General features: G+C 33.8%; 1 protein-coding gene across 5 annotated transcripts in view; it reads right to left on the bottom strand.

The window, feature by feature from the left end:
- The window catches only part of LOC106875319 (uncharacterized), a 606,879-nt gene that overhangs the window by 417,624 nt on the left and 161,755 nt on the right, over positions 1-27,500 (bottom strand). The window contains exons 1-2 of one of the 5 annotated variants that reach the window (XR_008264906.2): positions 20,301-20,482; positions 15,101-15,180 (exon numbers count right to left, since the gene is read on the bottom strand). The gene's annotated coding sequence lies outside the window, so the exon portion shown is untranslated. Of the gene's footprint in view, positions 1-15,100; positions 15,181-20,300; positions 20,938-27,500 lie in introns of those variants that run through there. The other 4 variants (XM_089357636.1, XM_089357631.1, XM_089357630.1 and 1 more) reach the window with 4 other exon arrangements.

Genomic DNA, 27,500 nt, shown 5'->3' on the forward strand with positions numbered 1-27,500 from the left:
ACAGAGGAGGATGGGTAGAAGACGGAGGGGAATGGCTATGCGAAAGAGGAGGAAGCAGATAGTTATTTAGCAGTAGTAGTAGGGGAAGAAGATGAAGTAGGGGGTGGAGGAAGACCGCCATTGTGTCATAGATCATGGAAATCAAAGTGGTCGAAAATACGTAGCGACAACAGAACTTAACCAGCTCACGTAGAAGCAGCAGCAGCAACACTACTACTACTACTACTACTACTACTACTTCTACTAGTAGTAATTCACATTCTTTAAGTTATTTACTGATTTCATTTCACAGAAGACCAGCTGATTATTTTTAAAATATTTTTTTATTATTTTGGTTTCCTCGTGCCGCGCGCATTCTCGTCAATAACTTCATTTAATTGCTGTAAGTCCCTCCTGGGGATTTAAGAAACAAAAGTTATTTTTACCTGAAGACGGAACAACTTCCATAGTAAGAACTGTCAAATATCTCAACCAACGAATGAAGCTAACTGAATCTCTTTAGTGTAATTTTTGTTTGTTTTTTGCTTAATTTCTATAATTGTTTCAAAAATTTATTGGAACGGAAAGAGATTTTACGGAGAAGGAAAAACGTGAAGAGAGGAAGGAGTGGGGAAAAGAGAGGGGTACGTGTTCTTACTGCTGCACTAGTTCTGTCCTAACTTAAATTATTGAATTGCCACAAGGGCAATAGAGGACGAACATTACGAGAAGTTGACTTCATGTGTCAAATCTATGTTATTGTGTTGGTGCTTGAATAATTAAGGTCCAGAGTAAATTCTAATTAAACACATAACAAAAAGAAAAAATATTAGCATTACAAACAAAATTATGAATAAATTAATTATCATATCAAATTATTAATGACAAGAAAAATGAAAACAGAGAGAGAGAGAAAGAGAGTGATGATAAGAGTTGACTACTGTCAGATAAAAAGAAAGGGTCAGCAGACAAACAGAGATAGAGGGCGGGAAGGAGATGGAGGTTTGTACTAACTTGAAATAGCAGGAAAACAAAGGCAATCGGGAGAAAAGATCATTTTAAAATTAAAATTCAATTGACACAAATTTCATTTCACTGCCACTACTACTACTGCTGCCCTAGCTGCTGCCCTAGCTGCTGCTACTACCACAGCTGCTATTACTACTAGTATTGCTACTATTAAAAAAAAACCGATAAGCATCGCCCTTTCAAAGCCTAGCCAGGCTCATGGGCCCGGTTTCCCGGTTTCTATGGCGTATGTGTTCCAGCCAGCTGGACGGGACTCCAGCCCATCGCAGCGTTAATCAAGAAACAGGAAGAAAGAGTGAGAGAAAGTTGGGGCGAAAGAGTACAACAGTGGTCGCCACCATCACCTGCCGGAGCCTCGTGGGGCTTAGGTATTTTCGCTCAATAAACACTCACAACGCCCGGTCTGGGAATCGAAACCGCAATCCTCCGACTGCGAGTCCGCTGCCCTAACCACTGGGCCATTGCGCCTCCACATTGTTACTAATACTGGCTTCAAATTTTGGCACAATGCCAGCAATTTCGGGGCTGGGGTTAAGTGTTCAACTGGTAATTATTTTATCGACCCAGAAAGGATGAAAGGCAAAGTCGACCTCGGCGGAATTTGAACTCAGAACCAAAAGTCACTCGAAAGCGATTTGCCCGGTGTGCTAACGATTCTGCTAGCCGGCTGCCTTAGTTATTGTTACCAATATTATTTCTGATGTAGATATCACAGTAAAGCTTTAGGCAGAATCTTTTGTGCTTCATGTTACATTTTCCGATTCCTTTAGATCTAAGTTCAAATCACACCGAAAACAACTTCGCCTGTCATTTTTCCGGGGAAGGGGTGTGGTTCTTAAAATAAAGTACTAGTGACTACAAGGGTCGATATAATCGACAATTCACCTCTTCCTCCTCCAAATTTCTGTATTTGTACCGGAAGCAGAAATTATAATTACTACAATACTGCTATTGCGCCGTCATTATTACTATTGTATTTCAAAATGCTTAGCGGCTTTTCGCCCGTCCTTACGTTCTGAGAAATTCAACCGATGTCAACGTTGCGTCTGATCCATCGACCCAAATAGAGTACTAGGGGGTCGATCTAATCGGTTTGTCCCCTCCCGCAAAATATCAGGCCTTGTACCTATAGTAGAAAGGATTACTACTATTGTATTTAAGGAGGCGAGCTGGCAGAATCGTTAGCACGCGAGGCTAAATCCGCCATTTCGTCCGTCTTCGTGTTTAAATGCCACCGAGGTCGATTTCGCCTTTAAATCTTTCGGAGCTGAGCACAGGGTCGATCTAATCGACTCCACTCCTCCCCCGAAATTGCTGGCCTTGTTCCAAAATTTGAAACAATTATTACTATCATACATGATGGCATAAAAGTAGCACGGTCATGTTAAACGCAGACTAATTTCAGCAGCGTATATTCAGGGTGAAACGTTTTTTGAGGATTAAACTTTATTAAAAGTCAACTTTGCATATACAACTTCAGAGAACGTGGTAAATCGATTACGTCGACCTTAAGGCTAAGCTGGTACTTATTTCATGGAACGCGAAACGATGAAAGGTTAAGTCGCCCTTAGCGACTTTGATAGTTAATACTAAAACCCAGCTGAAGTAAAAATTCATCCTACGGTTTCGTTATGCATCAATGATGATATAATGACCTATAAAATCCTCTAACAAGTAGGACTCTTTTTGGTTCGTGTTACTAGCAAAAATGAATCACTGTATTTGATAGTATATAAGATTAAGTATAATTGCACCCTGTACAATTATGTATTTCTATACATGTATTTTACCTAAAATATTTATATGTCCTGGCGACTGATAAAATTCATTAATTTTAATGATTTTGTCTCTTAATTATGTTATATATACATATATATATATATATATATATATATATATATATATATATATATGTGTGTGTGTGTGTGTGTGTGTGTGTGTGTGTGCGTGTGTGTGTGTGTATAAACGCATATATGAATGCCTGCTTATATGTGTGGATGTGTGGGTGGTTGTGTGGGTGTGGATGGGTGTCTTATGTCAAGTTAGATACAAAATTAAGTTTTATATCAAACTGAAGAATTTCTCAAAGTCCTTTAGTAGCATACGTATTTACAACAGATAATGATTATTAAAATTTGATGTCGAGTGACTGTATGTATCTTACTGTATAAACTGGCTATTACTACAATTCTATGACTTTTACGCCTCAAGTTAAATAGAAAATGTTTCGAATTTAAATATGATTATGATTGTTGTGGAGGTTTTCTCTTGAATAGCAATTTTATTTTAGTTTTATTTATCATATCCTGTTTGGACATGTGGAAGGTGAAATATCATTAATGAAGGATACCATGTATCAAGTCGTTTCACATTAAGGCTTGAAAAGACTTTGAAGTTAAACTATAAGAAATAACAAGTTCAATAAAATTCGACAAGCACCACAATTGTTATCCAACTTAAACTAAATTCGAACTTCAAAACATTAAGAAATCCAATAATTCGTTTGCATTTTCTAACTAAAATCATCTACAAATTAGATAACGACGTGTACAGCAAATATCATTCAAAGCTATAGAAATCCCAGCTTACACACGTATAACGATGTGAAAGCTGAAGAAACTATAGCGAAATTAAAAGTAGACAACGTATAAACTGTTAGACCAACCGTGAATCAAGATTATACATCACGTTTGAAAATCATAAAGATAACTTCGAATCCAACACGATATATGGGTTAATTAAGCCAGTGAAGAGTGAAATCGGATTAATTAGTAAACTTATACATGAATATATGTCCAAATCAGGAAAACTACAAAATGTCGACAACCTATTTGTAGTAACTTCGCATTTAGTTGGATCAGAAAGCAGCAACAATTATTGTAGAACATTTTTTCAATTTGATATCATTGAATTTTTCTCTTCCTGCTACTAACATCGACTCACCCGAGCCTTCAAATTCGTAGAGAAATGCAGCAAAGTCGTACTATAAATGAGAGTGATAAAGAAATAATTGTACACAGTTTTTGAATACCACATGGGTAGTTACTCTTATGCCAGTATGAAGTAATTTGATATCACTAAACTATATGATGTTGTTGCGAAAAACACTAGCTGTTGTAATTAATGAATTTAAAACATCAAACATAAAGCTTACATAGAAGTGTAGGGATGGATTGCTTGCATCATTCTACTGGTAGAACATTAGACAACTCTAGAAAAGATCTAGCTGGAATTTACAACAGCTTTGTTTTTAGACTCCAAATATCCACAGATATGAACGTGCTTAAATTTTATATTTAACAGTGTAACTGAATGATGAATAGATACAGACGGCATATAATACAGAATTAAATGTTCATTTGCATTGAATAGAATTCCGCCTAGTTATATAATTATTAATTATTCGTAAAATATTGTCAGACAAATCAGCTTTCGATTATACCCTAAAGGATAACTAATACAATCAGGATTTTCAATTTATTACAAAGCCACCAAAGCCGACTAATTAGAAAACAAACCTTAACATTACAAGTTTTGATCCACCTGTCTCTAAAAATATTTCAACAAATATAGCAAAATTGCTTTTAGTCTAGTAACACTGACTTCGTATTAAACTACAGTTAGTGGAAGTTATTGAATTGTAATAAATATTTGTGACAATAACGCAACGATTGAAAATATACAGTGTACATAGAAAACCAATTCTAAGTATACGGTGTACATACAAAACCAAAGGGTTACGACATCCATCAGGACTCTGATAGAAAATCGTTATTTCGCTGAATCTATATTAGTAATAATATCAATTGATATTAGTAATATTAATATTACTACGAAATTCTACATTGGAATGACAATAACACTTGATGCCACTATACCGACTGCAGTTCCAAAGTGAAGAGAAGGACGTCATAAATCTTTGAAGTGTTATATGGTAATTGAAATACAATGACATTGAAAATTTTAACATCTTTGGAGATATACTGAACCAAGACAAACCAGACACGAATGGATTCAAGATTTACAAGCTATTTGTTAGAAAGAAGATTTATATTTATTAACACCTAAAACAATTTCTGAATATGTCTCAAAATATTGAGGAATGAAGCCATATTAAGAAATATATCGCAGCTAAATTTAATCGAATAATTGTAACCCGATTAAATACATAATATACTACTGTTGATCGGTGTAGACATATAAGCCTATTACTAGACACTTCTCTACTGATACTACACCCAGTACAAATCCAAACGGAAATTCACAACATGTGGCGACATATAGAGAGCACTTGTATATAAACCTTCTTGTGATAGCATTTACATGCATCATATCCATTTGAAATTGAAGATTAATATAGTAAGAAAAGAAAAAACGAATTACAATATAAGCTTATGTTTGTGTGTGAATATGTGCAGGTGTGTGTGAGTATGCATGTACGTAAGCATTCAAATATGTAAGTGTATGTATATATATATGTAAATAAGTAGGTGTATGTAGGTATGTATATATATATGTATATATATATATATATATATATATATATATATATATATATATATATGTATATATATATATTTTTTTAATTTTTATTTATGTGTTTCAGCCAAGTGGCTGCGGTCATGCTGGTGCACCACCGTGATTTTCACGTTCCTTGCATGGCTCTTCTCCCCCACCTGACATGGTCCAATCAAGAGTTTTGATGCACATCTGGTGTATAAGAGAATTTGACATAGCTGCCCTAAACTGCGTCTCATTACGAGACATTGGTTCGTCTGGTATCGTGGAGAGGAAAGCGTCAAGTTTTGTCTTGAAGACCTCCGCATCCATGTCTTGCATGTCTCTCAAATGTTTTGGCAGGGCATTGAAGAACTGAGGTCCTCTGAAACCGAGGCTGCTGCAGTATCTCGTTCTTATGTGAGATGCAGTGGACGGTACCTTTGGTACCATGCAGTGGCGACCCGTGCGGGCATTCCTGTAGTACTTGATACCAAAGTTTGGCACCAGTCCTTCCAGTATTTTCCATATGTATATTATTACATATCTCTCCCGCCTGCGCTCTAGGGAGTAGAGACCTAGTGCCTTCAGTCGCTCCCTGTAGTTCATCTGTTGGACTGTGGCGATCTTTTTTGTATAGTGCCGCTGAATTGCCTCGAGTTCTGCTATCCGCCTAACACTGTGTGGTGACCACAACTGAGAGCAATAGTCTAGGCGGCTCAGAACAAATGTCTTCCATAGAATCAACATGACTTTTTGATCCCTTGTACGGAATGTCCTCAGTATCCACCCTGCCAGTTGTCTGCACTTTGCTGTCAACTATATATATATATATATATATATATATATATATATATATATATATATATATATATGTGTGTGTGTGTGTGTGTGTGTGTGTGTGTGTTTGTGTGTGTGTGTGTGTGTGTGTGTGTGTACATATACAGATGTATACACGCCCGTATAATCTGTACATATAGATACGTACATTTAGGTGCGCACGCACACACACAGGTATGCACAGATGAATATACTTAAATATACCTAATGTAATAGAAATATATATACAAGTGTGTACGCGTATGTATGTATGTGTAAATATATATATATATATTTATATACATACATACATACATATATATATATATATATATATATATATATATATATATATATATATACCTACATATATATATGCATGCATACATATATATATATATATATATATATACACATACATATATATATATATATATATATATATACATATATATATATACATACATATATACATGCACACACTCTCTCTCTATATATATATAATGTGTGTGTGTGTATATATGTATATATGTATGTATGTATGTATGTATATATGTATGCATGTATGTATGCGTGTACAAATAAAACTTACCCATCACATTTAACAAAGTCACGTAAAAGACACATTGTATGCCATAACCCAAGATACACTTTACCGGAAATGATGATGTTGCTGCTAATAATTATAATGATGATGATGATGATGATAATAATAATAATGCTAATAATAATAATAATAAACAGATAAATTGGTCACATCTGAAATGTCTTTGAGAGTAGTTTTCGTTCATGTATGTAAAAGAAATAAAAAAATAGACATTTGCGTGACTATAATTTCGCTAGTGGTTTAAGAATTGTAATAGAACACAGAGAATGGCTATTACGTCAGGAAATAATGAAATGTAAAACAAAGAAATTAAACTAACTTAGCTATTGAATTTGCAACATGCCACGAATTAATAGAAACAAGGAATCTATCTGTTAATTCATTTGTAATTAATAGAACGAGATGGATGCGTTTTCAATACTGTAATGACATTAGCATGTTACTAATAGTTTAGAAAAGACACGTTTTCTAGAGAAAACAAGCAATGTGAATCTTTAAATATTGTTAAAGTTCGATGCATTTTTAGTGTAGAATATTTGTATTCATGTCATTCAGTACGAAACACATTCTTTGTGGTATATTCTTTTATTCTTTTATTCTTTTAATTTTTGCAGTCATTTGACTGCGGCCATGCTGGAGCACCACCTTTAGTCGAGCAAATCGACCCCGGGACTTATTCTTTGTGAGCGTAGTACTTATTCTATCGGTCTCTCTTGCCGAACTGCTGAGTGACGGGGACGTAAACACACCAGCATCGGTTGTCAAGCGATATTGGGGGGACAAACACAGACAAACAAACATATACATATATATATATGTGTGTGTGTGTGTGTGTGTGTGTGTGTGTGTGTGTGTACAACTGGCTTCTTTCAGTTTCCGTCTACCAAATCCACTCGGTCGGCCCGAGGCTATAGTATAACACACTTCCCCAAGGTGCCACGCAGTGGGACTGAACCCGGAACCATGTGGTTGGTAGGCAAGCTACTTACCACACAGCCACGACAAATTTTGGTTTACTTCGCAAATGATGCAATATGAATATTACTATTATCATCATCATCATCATCATCATCATTATTATTATTATCATTATTATTACTATTAATAATAATAATAATAATAATAATAATAATAATAATAATAGTAATAATAATAATAATAATAATAATACACTACAAAATCAACATTCCAGCTTACTGGTATGAACATCATCCTGAGCCAGTCGTTGAAGGTAAAAGTCTCACTATCCTCTGGGATTTTTCAGTCATCACCGACAGAACGATCCAGGCAAATCGACCAGACATTGTCATTAAAGAGTATGAAGAAAATACTTGGAGTAAAGTTTGCTTGCCAATATAACATGGCAGTCTTCGTTTAGGACGAATGTTGCTGTAATTTAGTCCCAGGTGACATCGTTTCCATCTGGCTATACGACACGATCTGTGTCCTTATATCGTTTTTAATATTTTCGTGGGTATTATTGTAAGATCCTTATAGTAGTGTCATCTTTGGTGGAAGCATTCTACAGATGTTTATATTTTGCGAAAAATATGATTCTTTGTGCTAATACTCTGGTTATAGGACGCATTGTCCCTGAATTTATTGAGGTTGGGTTGTTCTTTAGTGGGGCAAATGTCGATGTTTTCACTTAATGCTATTTTTCTGTATTACCGAATTTTAATCCACGATCTATGTAGGGTCATCCTCAGGTGCTGACTGTTTTGGTTTGGCCTATGTATTACTCTCGAGACCCTGAGCAACTTAAGAAATATATTAAGTTTTCCGAAGCACACGTGAATTTGTTTTTCACTGTAAAACGTTGACCCTGTTTGAAAGAGAACTCTGATCCCTCAATTAGGTTGACGCATATACCACAGTTAGATCTTTCGCATTTTTTACTGACGGTTTTAATGCTGTTTACGAGTGTGCTTGGGCTTGTGCTGGAAAACTTTTCATTGATTTTCGTTGTCTTTTCCTCTTTATGGTGGTGTGCGTTTTGAGGATTTGATTCATTCTCTGGTCCTTTTTCAGTAGAAGAATGTTCTGGAAAATGGTGTCGGAGGCTTCATTGTTTAGGGGGTTGTTTGTAGATATGTGTAGTAGGGCTTTTGTTTGTAAATCCTTCTTCAGTTTGGGATGTCTGAGTTTGTGGTTGTTGTGTTGTAGGGCATGTTGAAAAACCATATCAATTAGTGATGGTGGGTAGTTCTGCTGATGAGTGTATCCTTTAGCTCATGTCGTCGTGTGTCTTCGGTGTTTGTATCAGATGCTATAATACAAATCCTTTTTGCCGCGTTGAAAGGGGTATTCCTTCTAATGTGTCTGGGGTGGCATGTGTTGAAGGGTAGATATTGCTTGGAGTCCGTGGGCTTATAGTATGTCTGTTTCTATTTTCTCTATTTTCTTGGGCTATGAGACGGTAAATATGATTCACGTCTACCTTTGTCTACAACATCTTATTGCAAGTCAGCAGTTTAAGAAATTTTCTATTTTCTTTATTTCATTAGTATTCCAGTTTAAAACATTTAAGTTATAAGTAAGATCTGGAACTGCTAAGGAATTTATGACTAACATATGTGCATTTAGCTCAGATCTTCTCTGAACGCCTCGAACGCTCCTATAATACTCCTTCCTAATTTCTCTTATGCTTGCATGCTAAATATCTGATCCTTAATTTATTTCGAGGTAACTATTTATAGGATTGTTGCTACTCAAGTTCGTTTATAATTGTGTCAACACGACTAAATTTGAAGTTCCTAATTTCCCTTTCTGTGTCCTCGACCAAACTCCATCTCAATGGCATAGCTTAATGCTTTCAGAGTACGCAATACGCCTTCAAGCCTATCATTGTTTTGGCATAGATTTTCTTCTTGCCAATTTTGTAACCATACTCTGTTCTCTTAAGTTTATTTTGTAAAGGATATTAGAGCTATGCAAAAAATTAGAGGTGAAAGTGAATCAACCTGAAAAATGCCACAGTTGATGCTAATATTGTTTGAAGCTAGTTTTCCATTAAAACGATATAATTGGAGATTGGTGTTCTACAATGACATGTTGTGCTTCACAAATTTTGAAATTACAGGACAAATTTTGAAGCTGTCCGGCGATTTCAAGATCTTTCAATGCGCTGTGCTGTCAAAAGCTTTTTTGCAATCAATTCACGCGGATCTAAGAATTATGGGCTAGTTCTGACAGTTCTGAAGAATCGTGCGATTAAATAAGAGATAATCATTGCATCCATGAGCATCATAGCACCTTTTTGTTCAGTGGGGAAAATATTGTTCTCTTCCATAAATGAATGTTTTCCCCGTGAAAATAAATGCTAAAATCATTTTCATTGCTGCTGTTGTTGTTGCTGTTCATTTATTTATGTATTTATTTCCTTTCTTAAGGTGGTGAGCTGGAAGCACAGTTACTGCACCTGGCAAAGTGCTTAGCGGCATTAAGTGCGTCGTTGCATTCTGAGTTCAAATTCCACTGGTGTCTACGTTACCATTATTCTTTCGGTTTCTGTTAAATCAATACACTCGACTAGCCCCTCCTGCAAAATTTCAGGCTTTATGCCTATAGTACAAGGGATTATTATTATTATTATTATTATTATTATTATTATTATTATTATTATTATTATTATTATTATTATTATTATTATGTATGGCTTTCGCTTTGTATTTGTATAAGTTGATTCCAAATCTCACCTAGAGACCTCAAGAGACAAGTTAGAAGTTCAATTCGGTATTATGACTAGGGTACCATATTTTTGGATTTGCACAGAGAATGTCTGTCAAAACATAAACAAGTTAAAAGTTTATTTTAAAAGTAATTTGAAGATGAGATGGTCGTGTGATCATAAAATGACAGTAAAAGGTGTTTTCTATTATGTAGATTTAAATGTACTTATAATGTTCACAGATTAAAATGATTTCGAATTGCATTATTATTATTATTATTATTATTAATCCATTTCTAATAGTTATTGATCTCACTTGCTTTTATATTTTCTCCTTTTCCACCAAGGCTACGTTTTTGATACATTTCCTCTTTTATATATATATATATATATATATATATATATATATATATATATATATATATATATATATAAAAAATCATTTGTCTTAACATCCCTATTGTATTCCTGTGAAACTTGGACCTGTTATGAAAGGCATTTTAAAATGTTAGAAAAATTCCACCAACAATGCCTTCGTCATATTTTAAGAATTAAATGGAATTCTTTTACTCCAAACACAGATATCCTTGCATCTGCAGGCATCCCCTCAATTAAAGCCATGATTTTGAGGAACCAATTGAGATGGTGTGGCCATATTGTTCGAATGGCAGATGAACGCATGCCGAAACAGCTGTTTTATGGTGAGCTTGCAGAGGGGAAACGTTATCGGCATAAACCTAAAAAGAGGTTTAAGGATGGCATAAGGACTGCTATGAAGTCAATTGGAATGGCTCCAAAAGATATAGAAGTCCTCGCTTCAGATCGAGTTGGATGGCGAACAAGGGTGTGGAGTGGAGTGAAAGCATTTGAAGAGGCCAGGATGATGCAAGCAGGGCTCAAGAGACATTTAAGGAAAAATGTAAAGACTGAGAAGGTGAATGACAAGGACCTTTTTGTGTGCACAGTCTGTGACAGACCATGTCTGTCCTTGGCTGGCCTCAAATCTCACCTGCGAACCCATGGAAAACAAACCTCATCCAGCTAGTCTGTGCACACGTTTGAATGTGGTGTGTGCCAGAGGGTTTGCAAATCCAATGGGGGTCTTAAAAGACATGTTAGGATCCACAATGAGCAGAACTTACTTGCAGGTATTGGTAGTGCAAATCAGCGGTGCAATCTGTGTGGGTGTTTTTTCAAAACACTGTCTGGTTTAAAAAGCCACATCAGACGCCATGAAAGGGCTAAGGTGTAGGTGCAGGAGGTGGTCAAACTCTGTTTAAGGAGTAGACAACCACCATATATATATATATATATATATATATATATATATATATATATATATATATATATGTATTCATATATATATATATATATATATATATATATATGTATTCATATATATATATATATATATATATATATATATATATATATATATATATACACGCACACACAAATGTATATATACATATATTATTATTATTATTATTATTATTATTATTATTATTATTATTATTATTATTATTATTATTACTATTATTATTATTGAGCTGGCAGAAATGTTAGCAATCCCGGCGAAATAGTTTGCGGCATTTCGTCTGTCATTACGTTCTGAGTTCAAATTCTGCCGAGGTTGACTTTGCCTTTTATCCTTTCGGGGTCGAAAAATTAAGTGAAGCTACAGAAACACTGGGGTCGATGTAATCGACTAGTTCCCTCCCCAACAAATTTCAGGTTTTGTGTATTTAGTAGAAAGGATTATTATTATTGTTATTATTATTATTATTATTATTAGTATTATTATTATTATTATAACTGTCGGTATTATCAAGATGAATTCAATGCGACTGTGTGAGAATTATCTGCTACTATAAATCAAAACTATCGAATGTACTTCTTTATTTTATTCGATATATATTGTATGGCCAATGAGATTAGGAATGAAACAGAGAAAGAAGATTTAATTATATTTTTCCTAAATATCATTATGCTACACTCTATATCTATATACTATCACGCTACATTCAATATTACGAATGCCTCACCTATGCCGCCGCCGTCGTCGTCGTCGTCATCATCATCACCACCATCATCAGCATCATGATCCTCATCACAGCTACCATTACCTATTTACTCGTGTTCGTCATCGTGAACATCATCGTCACCGTCGTCGTGGTCGCCGTCGTCGACATAGTCGTCATTATCATACCCCTCCCCACGTCATCAATTTTTGAGATTCATCAATAGACAAGTAGTAGTAGTAGAAGTAGTAGTAGTAGTAGTAGCAGCAGCAGTAGCGGCGGCGGCGACGGCAGCAGCAGCAGCAGTTGTAGTAGTAGTAGTAGTAGTAGTAGTAGTAGTAGTAGTAGTAGTAGTAGTAATCTTTTGCCTGTAAATCCTATGGCACACCATTAAACACGAGTTTAATGTTTCCATTAAAATGTCGGCAATGATATATCAAAGACAATACGCTCTGTTAACTCGATAAGGTTGAAGTTTTAACTAATTACTTGCTAAATAACAAACAGATTTATGCGAAATTTGCAAAGCATTGCTGATCAATAGAACATAAGGACGTTGATAGTGTGGTTGACTTATGATCAAGGCATAGGTGGTTCGTATATTGTCGTCAGTAGTGTGCCGTTTATATTTACAACTAAGTTTTTAGATTTTAAGCCTCATTCTGCGACCGCATGAAGAATTTTCTTTGTATCCAATCAATATTCTAGGAATATAATATAATGGTCAAACCATCCTCAAATCTCTCACTAGGCTTTTGCATACGACAAATGCAGGATGGTTGCCGCTGGCAAGTTTTTCTATCATAAATCTACTCAGAGCTGAGGTAAATCTAAAAACTCTGAAGAGTTCTTTCATTAATGTAGCACAACTTTTATTGGCAGAGAAGAACCGAGGTAATAGATGAGCCCATAGCCTACTCGGTCACATGTGATTTAGAACTTGATACGACAGCTCTAACACACCCCCAATTAGTTATCGATTTAGAATTACGCCAGTTGAGAATATCTCAGAAAACCAAGGTGCTCACAGTTAGCTTAATACAATCCTAAACACAGCAACTCAAAAATTCCCTTCGTTATCAATCAAGCAGTACTACAATAGAAGATACTTTAGGAAATTAGTGTTCTCACTCTGTGTTCAGTCACAAGTGATTTAGAGCTAAATATAATAGTTTATAAAATCCCACCATTTCGCTGTCTAGCAAGAAGTACAATAAAAATACACATGGAAACTAGTGTGTTCATAGTCAGTTAATCAAATGCTGACAATGCTAAAAATCAACCACACTAAAATTCTTCTCATTTTTAATTTAGAAAGAAAAACAGAAATATGGTATGCTTCAGGAAACAATATGCTTTAAGGTACTGTAAATTCTAAAATGCCTGTTGTTTTGTTTTTTTTACTGTTGAGTTAACCTTCTATTGTAAGTGTAATTTGGTGGGGATTAGGCCTCACCAAACTAACATACATTTACGTGTACTCAGCAATTATTGTTCAGCTCAAAATCGTTATTTAATTCAACTGAAAACCATGATTCAACTGAACTCAAGATCATTATTTTATTCAAATTAATATCCTTGTTATCTTCAAATCAAAATCATTATTGTCTTTCACCATGCTCTGCATACACCAAACGATCGAACGAAAGAGCCAATAATCAGTCGCTCACTATGTCATAAATAACAGCAAAAAGCCCCTCCCCTCAAAACACAACAAACCGTCTACAATAAGGGATGATATTTTGGACAAGGATGACCATGGCTGGAATGTCTTTGTTCATGTCTGCTCAATTACGATTCATCGTAGGTTAAATAAAACATAGTACATGAACAAACCGATAGCTAGTCTCTTTTAAATTAATTCAAAATATTCTAAGAGAGTGGAAAGTATTTTGAGCTGTTCATGTATTGCCATTAGATGAAAAGATCACAAATAATATTGTATTAGCTGGGAACTGGAACCACATCTTGACCTCCACTCGTTAAGATATTACGTGTTGAAATATTTGATACAGTTTATATTTGATTAAAGTTAGTAATAAACGTGAAGTAGAAAATAATAACGTTTATTTATTTTATTTGTTAAAAGTCGTACATGATACTCTTCACATTGAACATGAAAGAAACAGTCTAAATATACAATAGCAACATGTACTAATGGGAAATTATTTCGCGGAGTTAATTAGCGTTTTACTTGTATGTTGATAAAAACAATGTCTTGGAGTGTTAAGAGATACATTAATGAGATAGACTGACAACGTAGCAACGAATGGAATATATTATACAACGCCGAGTCAGTTCGGATATATGACATCTGTAAAACACTTCCATATACTACGTTACTCTTATCAAGGTATTGATTTTAATAAAGCAAGTTTCGAAGAAATGGGAATATTAGTTTCCGTTATAACACATTGTTATTGAAACGTCTGCCAATATGAAGATGTAGAAAGTATCAAAATAAATGCATGTACTCACAAATTCTCGAAAGTATTAATATTTGAGGTAAGTCCTGTTTGTATTCCTCGGGTTTTAGCGAAAAGATTTAAGCGATGCACCTGTAAAAATAACATAATTGATAATGAGTAATGAAAATATTCTTTTAATTATACAAATTTAAAATTGGTAATTACATCGTAAAACACGCGTCTAAATAAACAATAGTTTTTCGTTTTACGTTTGTTCCTTGAGGTGACAAAAATTTCGTCATATCACTCTGTACAAGTTACTAGATAGTTAAAATGGCCCCATTTCTGGTTTCAAAAATGGATCAAAGTATTGTTAAGCTTTAAATTACTACAGAAGTAAAATTCCAAAATATTTTTCAATGTTCGTGCTGCAATGTTTAAAACACTGCCGTTTGTGCATGTTTAGCCTCAAAAATTACATTTCCTTATCTGTTTGTAGGCATCCCGGCTTTAATATAAATAATCGCTTCTTATTTAGATACACCTCCATAACTTATTTCATATGGTTTTGTAAAAATTATTTAAAAAACATAGTCCATTCATTGTCCGCGCTTAGCCTGCACTTTGTTTAACGAATATATAAGCATATCATCTTAACATTTTCTGAATTTCTGATCAAAGTGAGATAAACGTTATATATTTCAATTAAATAAACTGCATTTTATCACTTATTTACACACGCGCACATACCACCTACATACACACACACACACACACACACACACACACACACACACACATACATATATATATATATATATATATACATATATGTGCGTGTTTATGTATGTCTTTCTCTCTCTCTCTCACTCTCTCTCTCTCTCACTCTCTCTCTCTCTCTCTCTCTCTCTCTCTCTCTCTCTCTCTCTGTACATATATATATATATATATATATATATATATATATATATATATATATATATATATATATATATATATATATATATATGAGTATGTATCCATGTTAAAGATTTTAATTTTCGGTATGCTTGTTTTATACATGTTAACAATTTAATTAATGACTTGTAGTTTTAATTTATTTATTACAGTTAAGCAAAGCTCAATTTCTGGAATTTGATTAACAACTTTACAGATAAATGATGAACTGTAGAAACTTTCTAAATTTAGCTTGACTTTGTTTGCCGTCTGGATTGTAAGATTGCGAATCAATGCATGTCTCTGGTTTGGTCGAAACCCACTTTATCCAGACAGGTTACGCAGGTCACACCAGGTGATCAAATATATGATCTTTCTCGCTAATGTTTAGAGAAATGTTCGTATCCTCAGTGGAACTGACCTACATAATGAAACAATTTTTGGTTTTTCGAAAATATTTGCAATTATTTCTTTAAATTCAATTCGATAAAATACACAAAAATCTTACTCCACTGTATGTATGCAATTCGGTTTTTTTCTAGATTTCTTGTCACTGGAGAAAGAGTCGATTCCTAATCTAGATCCAGGGCTTCTTCATTTGAACTTTAAAAACAGCATTTGTGCATGTTTGTGTGTGTATGTACAATATTTTGTGTTATCGCAAGTGCAAAATTGCATTCGGGTGTCTAAACATGTGCATGTGTGCTTAAATGTTAAAGTTTTAAAGATTTTTCATAAAGTGACAGTTCCGTTGATGGCTTGCAACTGTAATCTTGTAATTAGAACAATTTCTCAAGATTGGTACCGAGGCAGTTTTCCATAAATCTTAGTACCCCAATAATTACGGGTACAAACCTGAACCTGTATTCCGGGTAGAGTAGCTGCAAATTTCTCAATATTCCAGCATATCTGTTTTCTTTCTCACTGGTCATTAGTTTAAACTGGCATCCTAGTGGTGACAGATTTTCACCACTGTACATACTTTCTCTGTCCCAAACCACTATATTGATCTATTATCGTTGCATTTTATTGAGGCTTTCACTGGGACATTCCACCGGTACATTATCATATCATGTATATATGTATGTATGTATGTATGTATGTATGTATGTATGTATGTATGGAGTCATATTCTTGAAGTCATATTCTTCAGCTGAGAGTAATCTGGCCTCGCTTAAGGGATCTATAGGTATTTATTTTATTTCATATACCTACAACATTATGTTCTTTAATGAACATGATTAGGACCTATGCCATGGTTCACACGAAATTTCTGTCAAGATAAAACTATTACCAAACACATTGTGTTTATTTTATATTCTTTATTTCGTACTCTGTATTTTCTATTCCCTCTAAGTATATTAATCGGTTGAATATTTATAAAGTTTTGATTGCAATCAGATGGTCCCAAAGTATGCATACTCTATGGATCTTTCGTCATATTTTTTTTACTATAGATTCAGGTACGTTCAAACATCGAGAGATTATTCCAGACGACAGAATATCTATTGTCACACTTCGACTACAAGACACATATAAGTTAAAGGTACAACATTGTGATACTATATGACGCTCATTTTTTTCACATTAAGATTCAAAAGGGTTTGTGGCATATTCAAGTCTAATTCAAGTCACATGTAATTTTCACTGAATATTTTACACCAATATACTTCGACAGCCTCTTCGAAACAGACGGTGATCGGTACTTATTTTATGTATTCTTTATTTTATATATGCACACCGACATTTGTATAGCATGTAGATGTTTTTCATACAAAACTAAAGTAGTAAAATCTTCAATGTTTGGTTCTAATTATTTATATATCAATCAATGGATATATCGATTTATTGCAAGCTGTGGTTGAAATGATAACATTTACAATAACGGCTATTACTTTTTATATTGCTAAAATATGTGCGGAACGGCAATTAAACTGTAACACGAAGTAGTTCTTCTTTGGAGATATGGGAAAGTGTCTAGTGTTGTATGTTACTATAAGGAGGTCGAATTACATTATCATTTTGGTGTAAGCAACAAAGCAGAAATATGTAGTGGGATAACGTGGGGCAATAAAATCACATATATGTATGTATGCATATATGTATGGACGTATTATTCAAAGTGAGAAAGGCGAGAGGAAAATACGTGAAAGAGAAATGGGGGTAAAAGAGTAAGCATTACAATATTTAAATTCAATACAAACTCAGCTCAGTCATATATATATATATATATATATATATATATATATATATATATATATATATATATATATATATTATATATATTATATATATACATATAATACACATACACACACACAAGCATACACACACACATACGCATACATATATATATATATATATATTTATTTATTTATATATATAATAACCTTATATAAATGGTGATGGTGATCTTAGTGTCGACAGTGGGGGTTTTTTTTCACCCGTTTCGCATTCTCAATAGAAAATACAAGAATACAGGTATAGGTGTAAATGTTATATTTGCTATTTATTCATATACAGCAGTAGTAAATTCTCAAGGAATATTAAAAAAAGAATCAAGATATGTTATCTCTTGTTACATCGACAATTAGCGTTAGAAAACACATCGTATAATTGTTTGTTACTAGCAAATAACCGCTGAGGCTGTAAAGATACTCCATAAATCGAATGTTGAGGTTATGCTACAAGATAATTATGTCAAATTTCATTTATACAGAATGAAAAATGTGAAAGGTAAATTTGCTAACAGGGTCGAAGGTTCAGCGAAAAATCCCTAGTTTCATTCTTGCCAGTGGTTGCTGTACATTCGTTGGCATCCGATTAGTGTATATATATATATATATATATATATATATATATATATATATATATATATATATATATATATATATATAATTTTATTAATATCACTCATAATGATAATTCTAGTCATCTATTTGTATGTTTGATATATGTCTACATATAGTATTATATTTACATATATGTATATGCTTTATATATATATATGTATATGAATATACACGCATTCACGTTCGTACGCATACACACACACGCGCGTGCACACCTACTCAAACACCCACACACAAACACACATAGGCACACACATGTATATTTATGTATATACTTTGTTGCACCTACGGTGAGTCATTATGCCAATATTACTAACACACGCACTGGTTCAGTTCCAGTGCTTTATTATGAGCCAATTGGTTAAATATCCAACAAACTAATCGTCTGTTTGTTTACTTTGATTAAATAGTAAGTCAATTGTTTTGTCTTTGTTTGTGAAAGCTCTTTCTATGCTACCTGAAACATTTTCAATTCAAGTAGCAACGAAACAAATGACTTACAGTTTAACCAAATTGAACATAGAATCGATTAGTTAGTTACTTGGATATTTACTCAATTGAGTAATTATAAAGGAACGGAATCGAACCAGTGCATGTAATAATAATATTGGCATAATGACTCTCCCTAGACACAGCAAAATTTCTTTCGATACACGAATTCACAAAAATTGTTGCAAACCGATGCAAAAAGATCTTATATATATATATATATATATATATATATATATATATATATATATATATATATATATATATATATATATATATATATATATATATATATATATATACATAAACAGTCGGTAACGAAAAAACATATATAATATAAATATAAAATACATTCACAAGGTTCAAAAATTGAGAAACAATACCAGCTGAAGAACATATGTAGACATGTATATGTGTATGCACATATATACATACATATATAAATATGAATATATATATATATATATATATATATATATATATATATATATATATATATATATATATATATTCTATATTCTATATATAAAGAGTGAGAGAATATATGTATATATGTATATGTATGTACATACGAAATGTATGTACAATACATGAAATGCTCCAGCATGACCACAGTTCAATGACTGAAACTAGTAAAAGAATAAAGGAATACAATACGTATAAAGGTTTTCGTACATATGAATAGGATATGGGTGTATACATTTATACAATTGCATGATTATTTATATGTGTAATTATGCATTCATGCATATAAATATACCTGTATATTTGCATATTTATATGCATATACACACACATACACACAGGCGCACACAAATATATATATATATATATATATATATATATATATATATATATATATATATATATATATATTCACATATATACATATATATGGATATAAATATCTACATGTGTGTGTGTTATAATAATACAGATTTTCTTTTATACATCTATTAGACAAAAGCTGCCTAGAGAAAATTGCTAACTTACATCAAACGCAGTTTTATCCTGAGAGCCTTGCTGCACGGGACAACGGAATAACGTTCACTTCTTTACATCTTCTATCAACTACTGGCACATTTAGTGTGAAGACCGAACACAATCATCCACCCACCTAACTGCAGGTGGAAGCTATTCTTGGCTTCTCACTCTTGAATATAAAACAACAAACTAACATTGAAACACATTTACACATACTAAAACATGTTTTATTTATTTTCACTACATACATACGCATTTGCTCATTTTTAGACGTCAGTTCTAGAAGAAAAAGAAATAGAGAGAACGAGAGATGTCTTTATTCAAATTATATAGACATATTCTAAATCTATAAGACGTTCATACTGTTTTGACGCTCAGGTTGAATACACACTTAATCAATCTGCTTCTGTTCGTCGTGCTGTCTTTATGATAACATTGCTGCACCCAGCACGTTGTTTCCTTACCATTACGGTTCATCACCCATTTCTCTTTTAACGAGACGAGATATTTTTTGAGTTATTTTATTGATGTTTTTTTTTCTTTTATATGAGTATGTCATGCTTTTCAGTTAAGTAAGTTGGCTCCTTCTCTTGCTTGCCTTCACTTATACCTAGTGTAATTACTGCTTGTCACCTCCTACTTCTTATTTTTTCTTTATTTTCTTTTTTTCACAGTTCTATTGATTTCTGTCTTAGTAGAGTGAGTTTCCCTGTTTTTATTCGCTTTTTAGTTTTTTTGTTTATTATTAATTTAATTTCTGCCTTTCTTTTCTTTTCTTTTTTTTTTCTTTTTGGTAAGGAAGAGCAGCATATTTTAATTGACATAGCACCAATATGTGCCATGATCTGTTATGTTTTCGATCCCAAGGTAAGGGTTGGATATTAAAGTCGATTTTCAGGCGGGATTCGAACTTACAAGCAGGTGTTATAAAAACAAACCAAAAAAGACATAAGTAAACTAGCGTCTAGCCATACTTGCCATACACACTACACAGACTGCATGCACCTATTCAACTAATTACGTTAAATTTTAAAAAAAAGTATAGTTCAGCTTTATTTGTTTGCTGTGACTATTATGTTTGCTGTTTAGAATTCTAACATAACAGCAGAAATAATTTAAAAGAATTCAGCTGTTCTAGAGCTTCCATATTGTTCTAGCCTGACAACAAAGAGTCATTGCTTTATTTATTTTAATTTATTATTTTTTTTTTAGTTATATTTCTCATCCTCTTTATACTGTTTAGAATGAAGTTTCAAAGTTTTCTCATGTTTATAATGATAATTCAATTAATTTGATTATGATTGATTTTCAAAATAAATTCTTCCACAATATTTAGCTCTACGGCGCTTGTCATTAGTAAGTAATCGATATTAGAACCAAAACATACCCTGTAAAATTTCACTTCAAAACCTGCTGGGATTGTCCTTGCATGGAATAGTCCATTTTTTCTTTGCCTTATTTCCTCCTCATAATTATTTCCAAATTTCCCTTGAGGAGACATCAAGCTTTTCGGTCATTTCGAAAATTCATGTGCATTTTAAATATTTTCATATTACTAAAATGATCTCTGGTCTTCCAACTTCATTTGTTTCATCCCAATATTATAACAATAGGCCACAATATTTCAGAAATCACTTGAGAGAACGCCATAAAATATTCACAATCAATATTCGTAATCAATACTTCCAACGTTACCGCTATGCACATTGATTTTTTTTATTTATTACTTTGTTGTTGTTATTATTATTATTATTATTATTATTATTATTATTATTATTATTATTATTTGCAAGTCCCACAATTTGTTCCTTAAAAGGCTGCTTCTCTCTAGAATTCTACTCGTGCATAGATGTTTCACGGGGCGCTTTAGAAAGCTGAATACTATTATTATAAAAGAGGTTGTTTTGTGGAAGGAGAGTTGGTGTCAGGGGGTGGGTGGGCTAAATTCAATTAAGATTTCATGCATTAAGGTAATTAGCAAACCATTGAAATAAACTCAATTTCAACGTGCTAACAAGGGTGGGGCCTTTTACATTGCCTCTCGACCTGCTAGATATAGCAGCCGGAGTGCCTGTAAATCATACCGTACACTTTTACGGAAAAACACACATTAGATAATGTAGTCTTAAGCATATCTAGAGAAAACTGGTATCTACATTAAAAGAGTACCTTTGATCATAAGTCTGCTTACTTACCGTCAACTAAGAGCTAAAGAGGAATAGTAATATATCAGGTATAAGTTCTTGAAACATTATTAAGATGTTAATTAAACTAGTTATACACATTACACAACGACACAATCCGCATTGAAATACAGTAGTTAAGTTAATTCATGAATACTTAATGAAGTAAGCATTAAAAACAATTATAAATAATTATGCGACGGAGGAAAAACAATATTTCTCGATGAATATTATTGCTTCTTCATTTTGGTCAAAGGTGGGTAGACAACTACGCATATATTTCAGTATTATCATACCTTTCTAGCGTCCTGTAGACTTCACTGCATTTGCGAATAAGTGATGAGAGAATATTTACGTAAATGCACAATATTGTAATAATAGTTGAATAGAAAAATAATAATGTATGAAAGAACAAATTACGCAGAAACACTTTCGTAATTATTTATGCAATGAATTTAGTGCATTAATTAAAAAAAAAAAAATTTACGCTGAAGATAAGATAATATCAAAGAATATGAGTTTGATTCAATGTTGCTGAAATATCCATTTGTCAAGGATATGAACATGCATCCAGCGTAGTTTAAAAACTATACTGCATTTTAATAAATGATGGAGCCCACGGATGCTCTCCAGGGCTCGCTTGGTTTACAAGAAGTACCACCCAAATCTGCCTCATATTACCGTCTAAGGAAACAGAATAGACTGAACATTGCACAGAATGATGAAATGGTCATGGAGAGAGACTATTTTATTACAGATTTACTTCGTAACGGTTGGGTTAAGATTAAATAACATCTATCCACTACGTTAAGCTACCGCGTATTTTCTGAAAACGTTATTTGCTTCAATATATGCAACTATTTGATTATACGCTTCCATAAGTCGTTTAAGACAAGCCTTTGAATAATTAAAGGTAACGATGTGACCTGCTGTTTGATGATAATTGTTAATATCTCTGGTAAGCATTTAAAAAAATAGTTATAAAATTTATATTCGATACCAAAATATCCTTTCATCCCACAAAACCATCATCTATAAGTGTCACTATGCGGTTGATTCTCGATCACTCCCAAGACAATGTCCGTTGAATGATCAGTAAGATTTTATATCTTAGCATTTAATTCCCCCACATTGAACTATTTTAGTGTTCATATAAGCAATTATGTAGTTAGTACAATAGACATGGATTCCTGTTGTTCAACGGCAAAGATACAGACTTTCAATCAGCTGAATCACTTGCTTCTGAATTAATGTGTAAATGGCTGAGCATTCCATAAACAGGTGCACCCTTACTGTAATTTCCAGACAGAATCACCTGACAAGACTATGCTGTTTGAATTACGGGTACAATCCACAAGACTGTATTCTATATGGCTTGTCTACTCAATCTCATTATAAATGACTGGCCCCATTTGCTCAAAAAGACACCGCGTGTGGTTGAACCCGTGATCGCGTGGTTGAGAAGCAAGCTACTTTACTATTCGGCCATACTGCGCTCATAGAGGTCTCAGAAAGTGAGTAATTACTGAAAAAGAATTATTCTAAAAATAAAAGAAAGCAATTCACATAACGTGCTACTGATGGAGAGTCTCGGTGGACGATTGACCTGCTAGAAATAGCAACTAAATCTACATAAAATAAAACCACATTATCTTAGAAAAAAGGAAAGGAAATATTAACCAATACAGTTCTAGATCTTCCTAAACGAATATGACAGTCACATTAGTGATTGTAATAGATATCATCCGTCATAAATGTATTCCGCCAGGACTGACTTGGAACTAAACAGGATATATACACATACTGTTCTAGTTAGAAAGAAGTACAATACATATGGTAGAATACCGACGCAAAATTCACTTTTCTTCATATGACTTTGTCCTAGAAAGTCCTTTTGTTTCATATGAAATCAGTAAACAATGTTTTCAATTATAACACTTAATAAAATTTAAAGCAGATTTAATCTGAATACGAGGGTAATGAGTACTAAAATATTTTCCCGTTCGTAACCTTGTTAACCTAAAGAAATATTCCATAGCATCGATTCCGTATGATATAATACCTAAATAGAACACACATTAATTTAATTAATAAGCATTAGTCAAAAAAGCAAAACTACAAAATTAAATACTTGCTTAATTCTATATTTTAAAGTACACTGAGAATCGATACAGAGAATTAATTTCAAAATATATTTTCTTTTACTGTTCCTTTCGCTTTCGTCATCTTTAATTATATTTTCTTTTCTGTATTTTCCTTTCTTTTCACTTCAATTAATTTACTATCATTCTTCCTCTACATGCTTTACTTTCTATAACACATCAGTTCCAATGATTTTTGAAATTGAACATAATACGAGAAATTTTTTACCATGCGTGGGAATTAGAGAGATTTATATAAAGCAGGAAATATTTTATGTATATAAACTAAATCACAAAAGAAACGTCTCACACATACACACACTAAATAGAACCGGTTTATTAACAGACTGCTTATCATTGATTGAAAAATGCTAATTAAGAAACCGTTCTTTCCTAATGATAAAACGTCATTTCCTGAAACAAGTTTGACGTCACATGGTGTCAAGTGATGACGGGGTGTCCTGGATCCAAAAAGGTGAACTCAGTATCTTTTGTGACCAACATTATCGTTGATTACCGCCAGGCATCTTTTGTACATTGAATGCATAACACGATTGATGAAGATCATGGGGATAGCAGCCCGCACTCTGTTAAAACTTGCAATGAGTTGTGCCGCAGTTGTCGAACTTGGACGGATGACATTTAGCCTTCTTTGGATTTCGTCCCACAGGTAATCTATGGGGTTCAAGTCCAGACATAAGGCAGGCCACGGCAATGTCTGGATGTTGTACTGTTGGAGGAAGTCTATTGTCAACATGGCAGTATGGGCACGGGCGTTATCATGTTGGAAAACGGGATTCCAACGATGGGCAAATTATGACACAATGTGAGTCCTCAACACTTGGTCGATGTAGCGAGCAGCCGTTACTCCATTTTCTCCGGCCTTGTTTTGGAATACCACCGGTTGAAGTTTCTGGTTGAGTGCAATCCCTCCTCGTACCATGATGCTCTGTCCACCCCATGAGTCTCTTTCTACCACACAGCCATCGGAATGACGTCCTTCTATTTTCTCTAAACTCTAGCTCAGCCATCTGCCACAGAAATGCAATATCGATTTACGTCAGAAAAGACAGGACCTCCACTGCTGATATCGTCAGTTCTGACGTTTTTGAGCCCACTGTAGGAGTGTCCGTCGATGACGATCTGTAAGGATGGGACCTCTGGCCGAACGTCAACAAAACAGATTGAAAGATCTAAGCCGGCGGCGAACTGTCTTTGAAGAAACGTAGAGGATGCATTCAAAAGGGGTTTATATTTTGTGATAAAGAACGACGCTGTATTAATGCGCTGCCTACAGGTTGTATCGTCCCTGAATTGATAGATGGGAAAAATTCTGAAGCTGGGTTGTTTGTTTTTGACGCAAATGTCGATGTGTTCGCTGAATGCTATTTTTCTGTTTTTCGGTATTTTGATCTGGGACCTGTGCAGAGCCATCCTTTGACGTAGACTGCTTTTTGTTTGGTTTATGTATTGCTCACAACATCCACAGCTGGTTAACACATATATCAGGTTCTCTGAAGCACATGTGAAGTTGCTTTTCACTGTGAAACATTGACCTGTTTGAAAGAGAACTCTGATACTTCAGTTAAGTTGACGCATATACCACAGTTAGGCCTTCCGCATTTTTTTTATTGACGGCTTCGGTGTTGTTGTTGAGCTTATTCGGGCTTGTGTTAGGAGACTTTTCATAGATTGGGGCTGTCTTTTGCTTTTTATGATGGTGTGCGTTTGGAGGTCTAAATTCATATATATATATATATATATATATATATATATATATATATATATATATATATATATATATATGTAGACACATATATAAATATATATGTAGATAGATAGATAGATAGATAGATAGATAGATAGATAGATAGACAGATAGATAGATAGATACATAGATAGATAGATAGATAGATAGATAGATAGATAGATAGATAGATAGATAGATACAGTTATATATACATAGGGAGAGAGAGGGGAGAGAGGGAGGGAAGGAACGGGACAGATAAACAGAGAGGGAGCGCATGACTTGGTGGTTAGGGTGTTGCACTCACGATCAAGCGATATCATTTCAATTCCTAGACCGAGTAACGAGTTCTCGATTACCTCGCCACCCAACGTGTGGTAAACAGTGCACCTATTTAGACAACATCGCTTTGATGGAGAGAGTGAGCTAATGTGCAGCTTTAACATTTGATCACTGTAAGTAAATCATCTGTGCAGATCGTTCAGTAGAAGCTAAGCACTCACACGTCGTCTACGACGGGATCGTCCATCATAATTGTATATGAGATTATACGGAATGTTCTTAACGTGTTTTAAGCGCAACAAACGATAAATAGTTTTTAAACGTACTTTCATCTGTGTTCATTAAAATTCCATCCTTTTCTACTAGCTTACTTCACGTAGCAGGCACTTTACATATTTCATCGGCATATAACTCGTTGCTTTTCAGAAAGCGAAGTCATTTAAGTGGGTTTTGACACCACCTAAGTCATTAAACGATTTTCCTTTTAGAGAGTTCTCGAGGGATAGTCAGATATGGCACCGTGTCAGGGGAGTATGATGTATGGGACAAGAGATTCCACCCAAATTCAAGCAACTTTGTGCGGGTAGACAAAGACAAATGTGGTCAGGTATTGTCCTGGTGGAAAGCGCTGGCCTCAATTCCTTGATCTTTTGATTTAAATTTGCTAGCTGACGATAGTACATATCAGAACTGATGGTCTGATTTTGTAAGAGAAGCTCATAGTAAATAATGCCTTTGAAATTTCACCAGACACAAAGCATGACATTTTTTGAACGCATATTCGTTCAAAGAATTTGTCAATGTATTATCTTAAACAATCCATTTTTCATCTCCAGTTACCAGTTGATTCGGGAAA

The sequence above is a fragment of the Octopus bimaculoides genome, chromosome 9, assembly GCF_046866305.1.
Source record: "Octopus bimaculoides isolate indiv1 chromosome 9, ASM4686630v1, whole genome shotgun sequence".
Classification (NCBI taxonomy): Eukaryota; Metazoa; Mollusca; class Cephalopoda; order Octopoda; family Octopodidae; genus Octopus; species Octopus bimaculoides.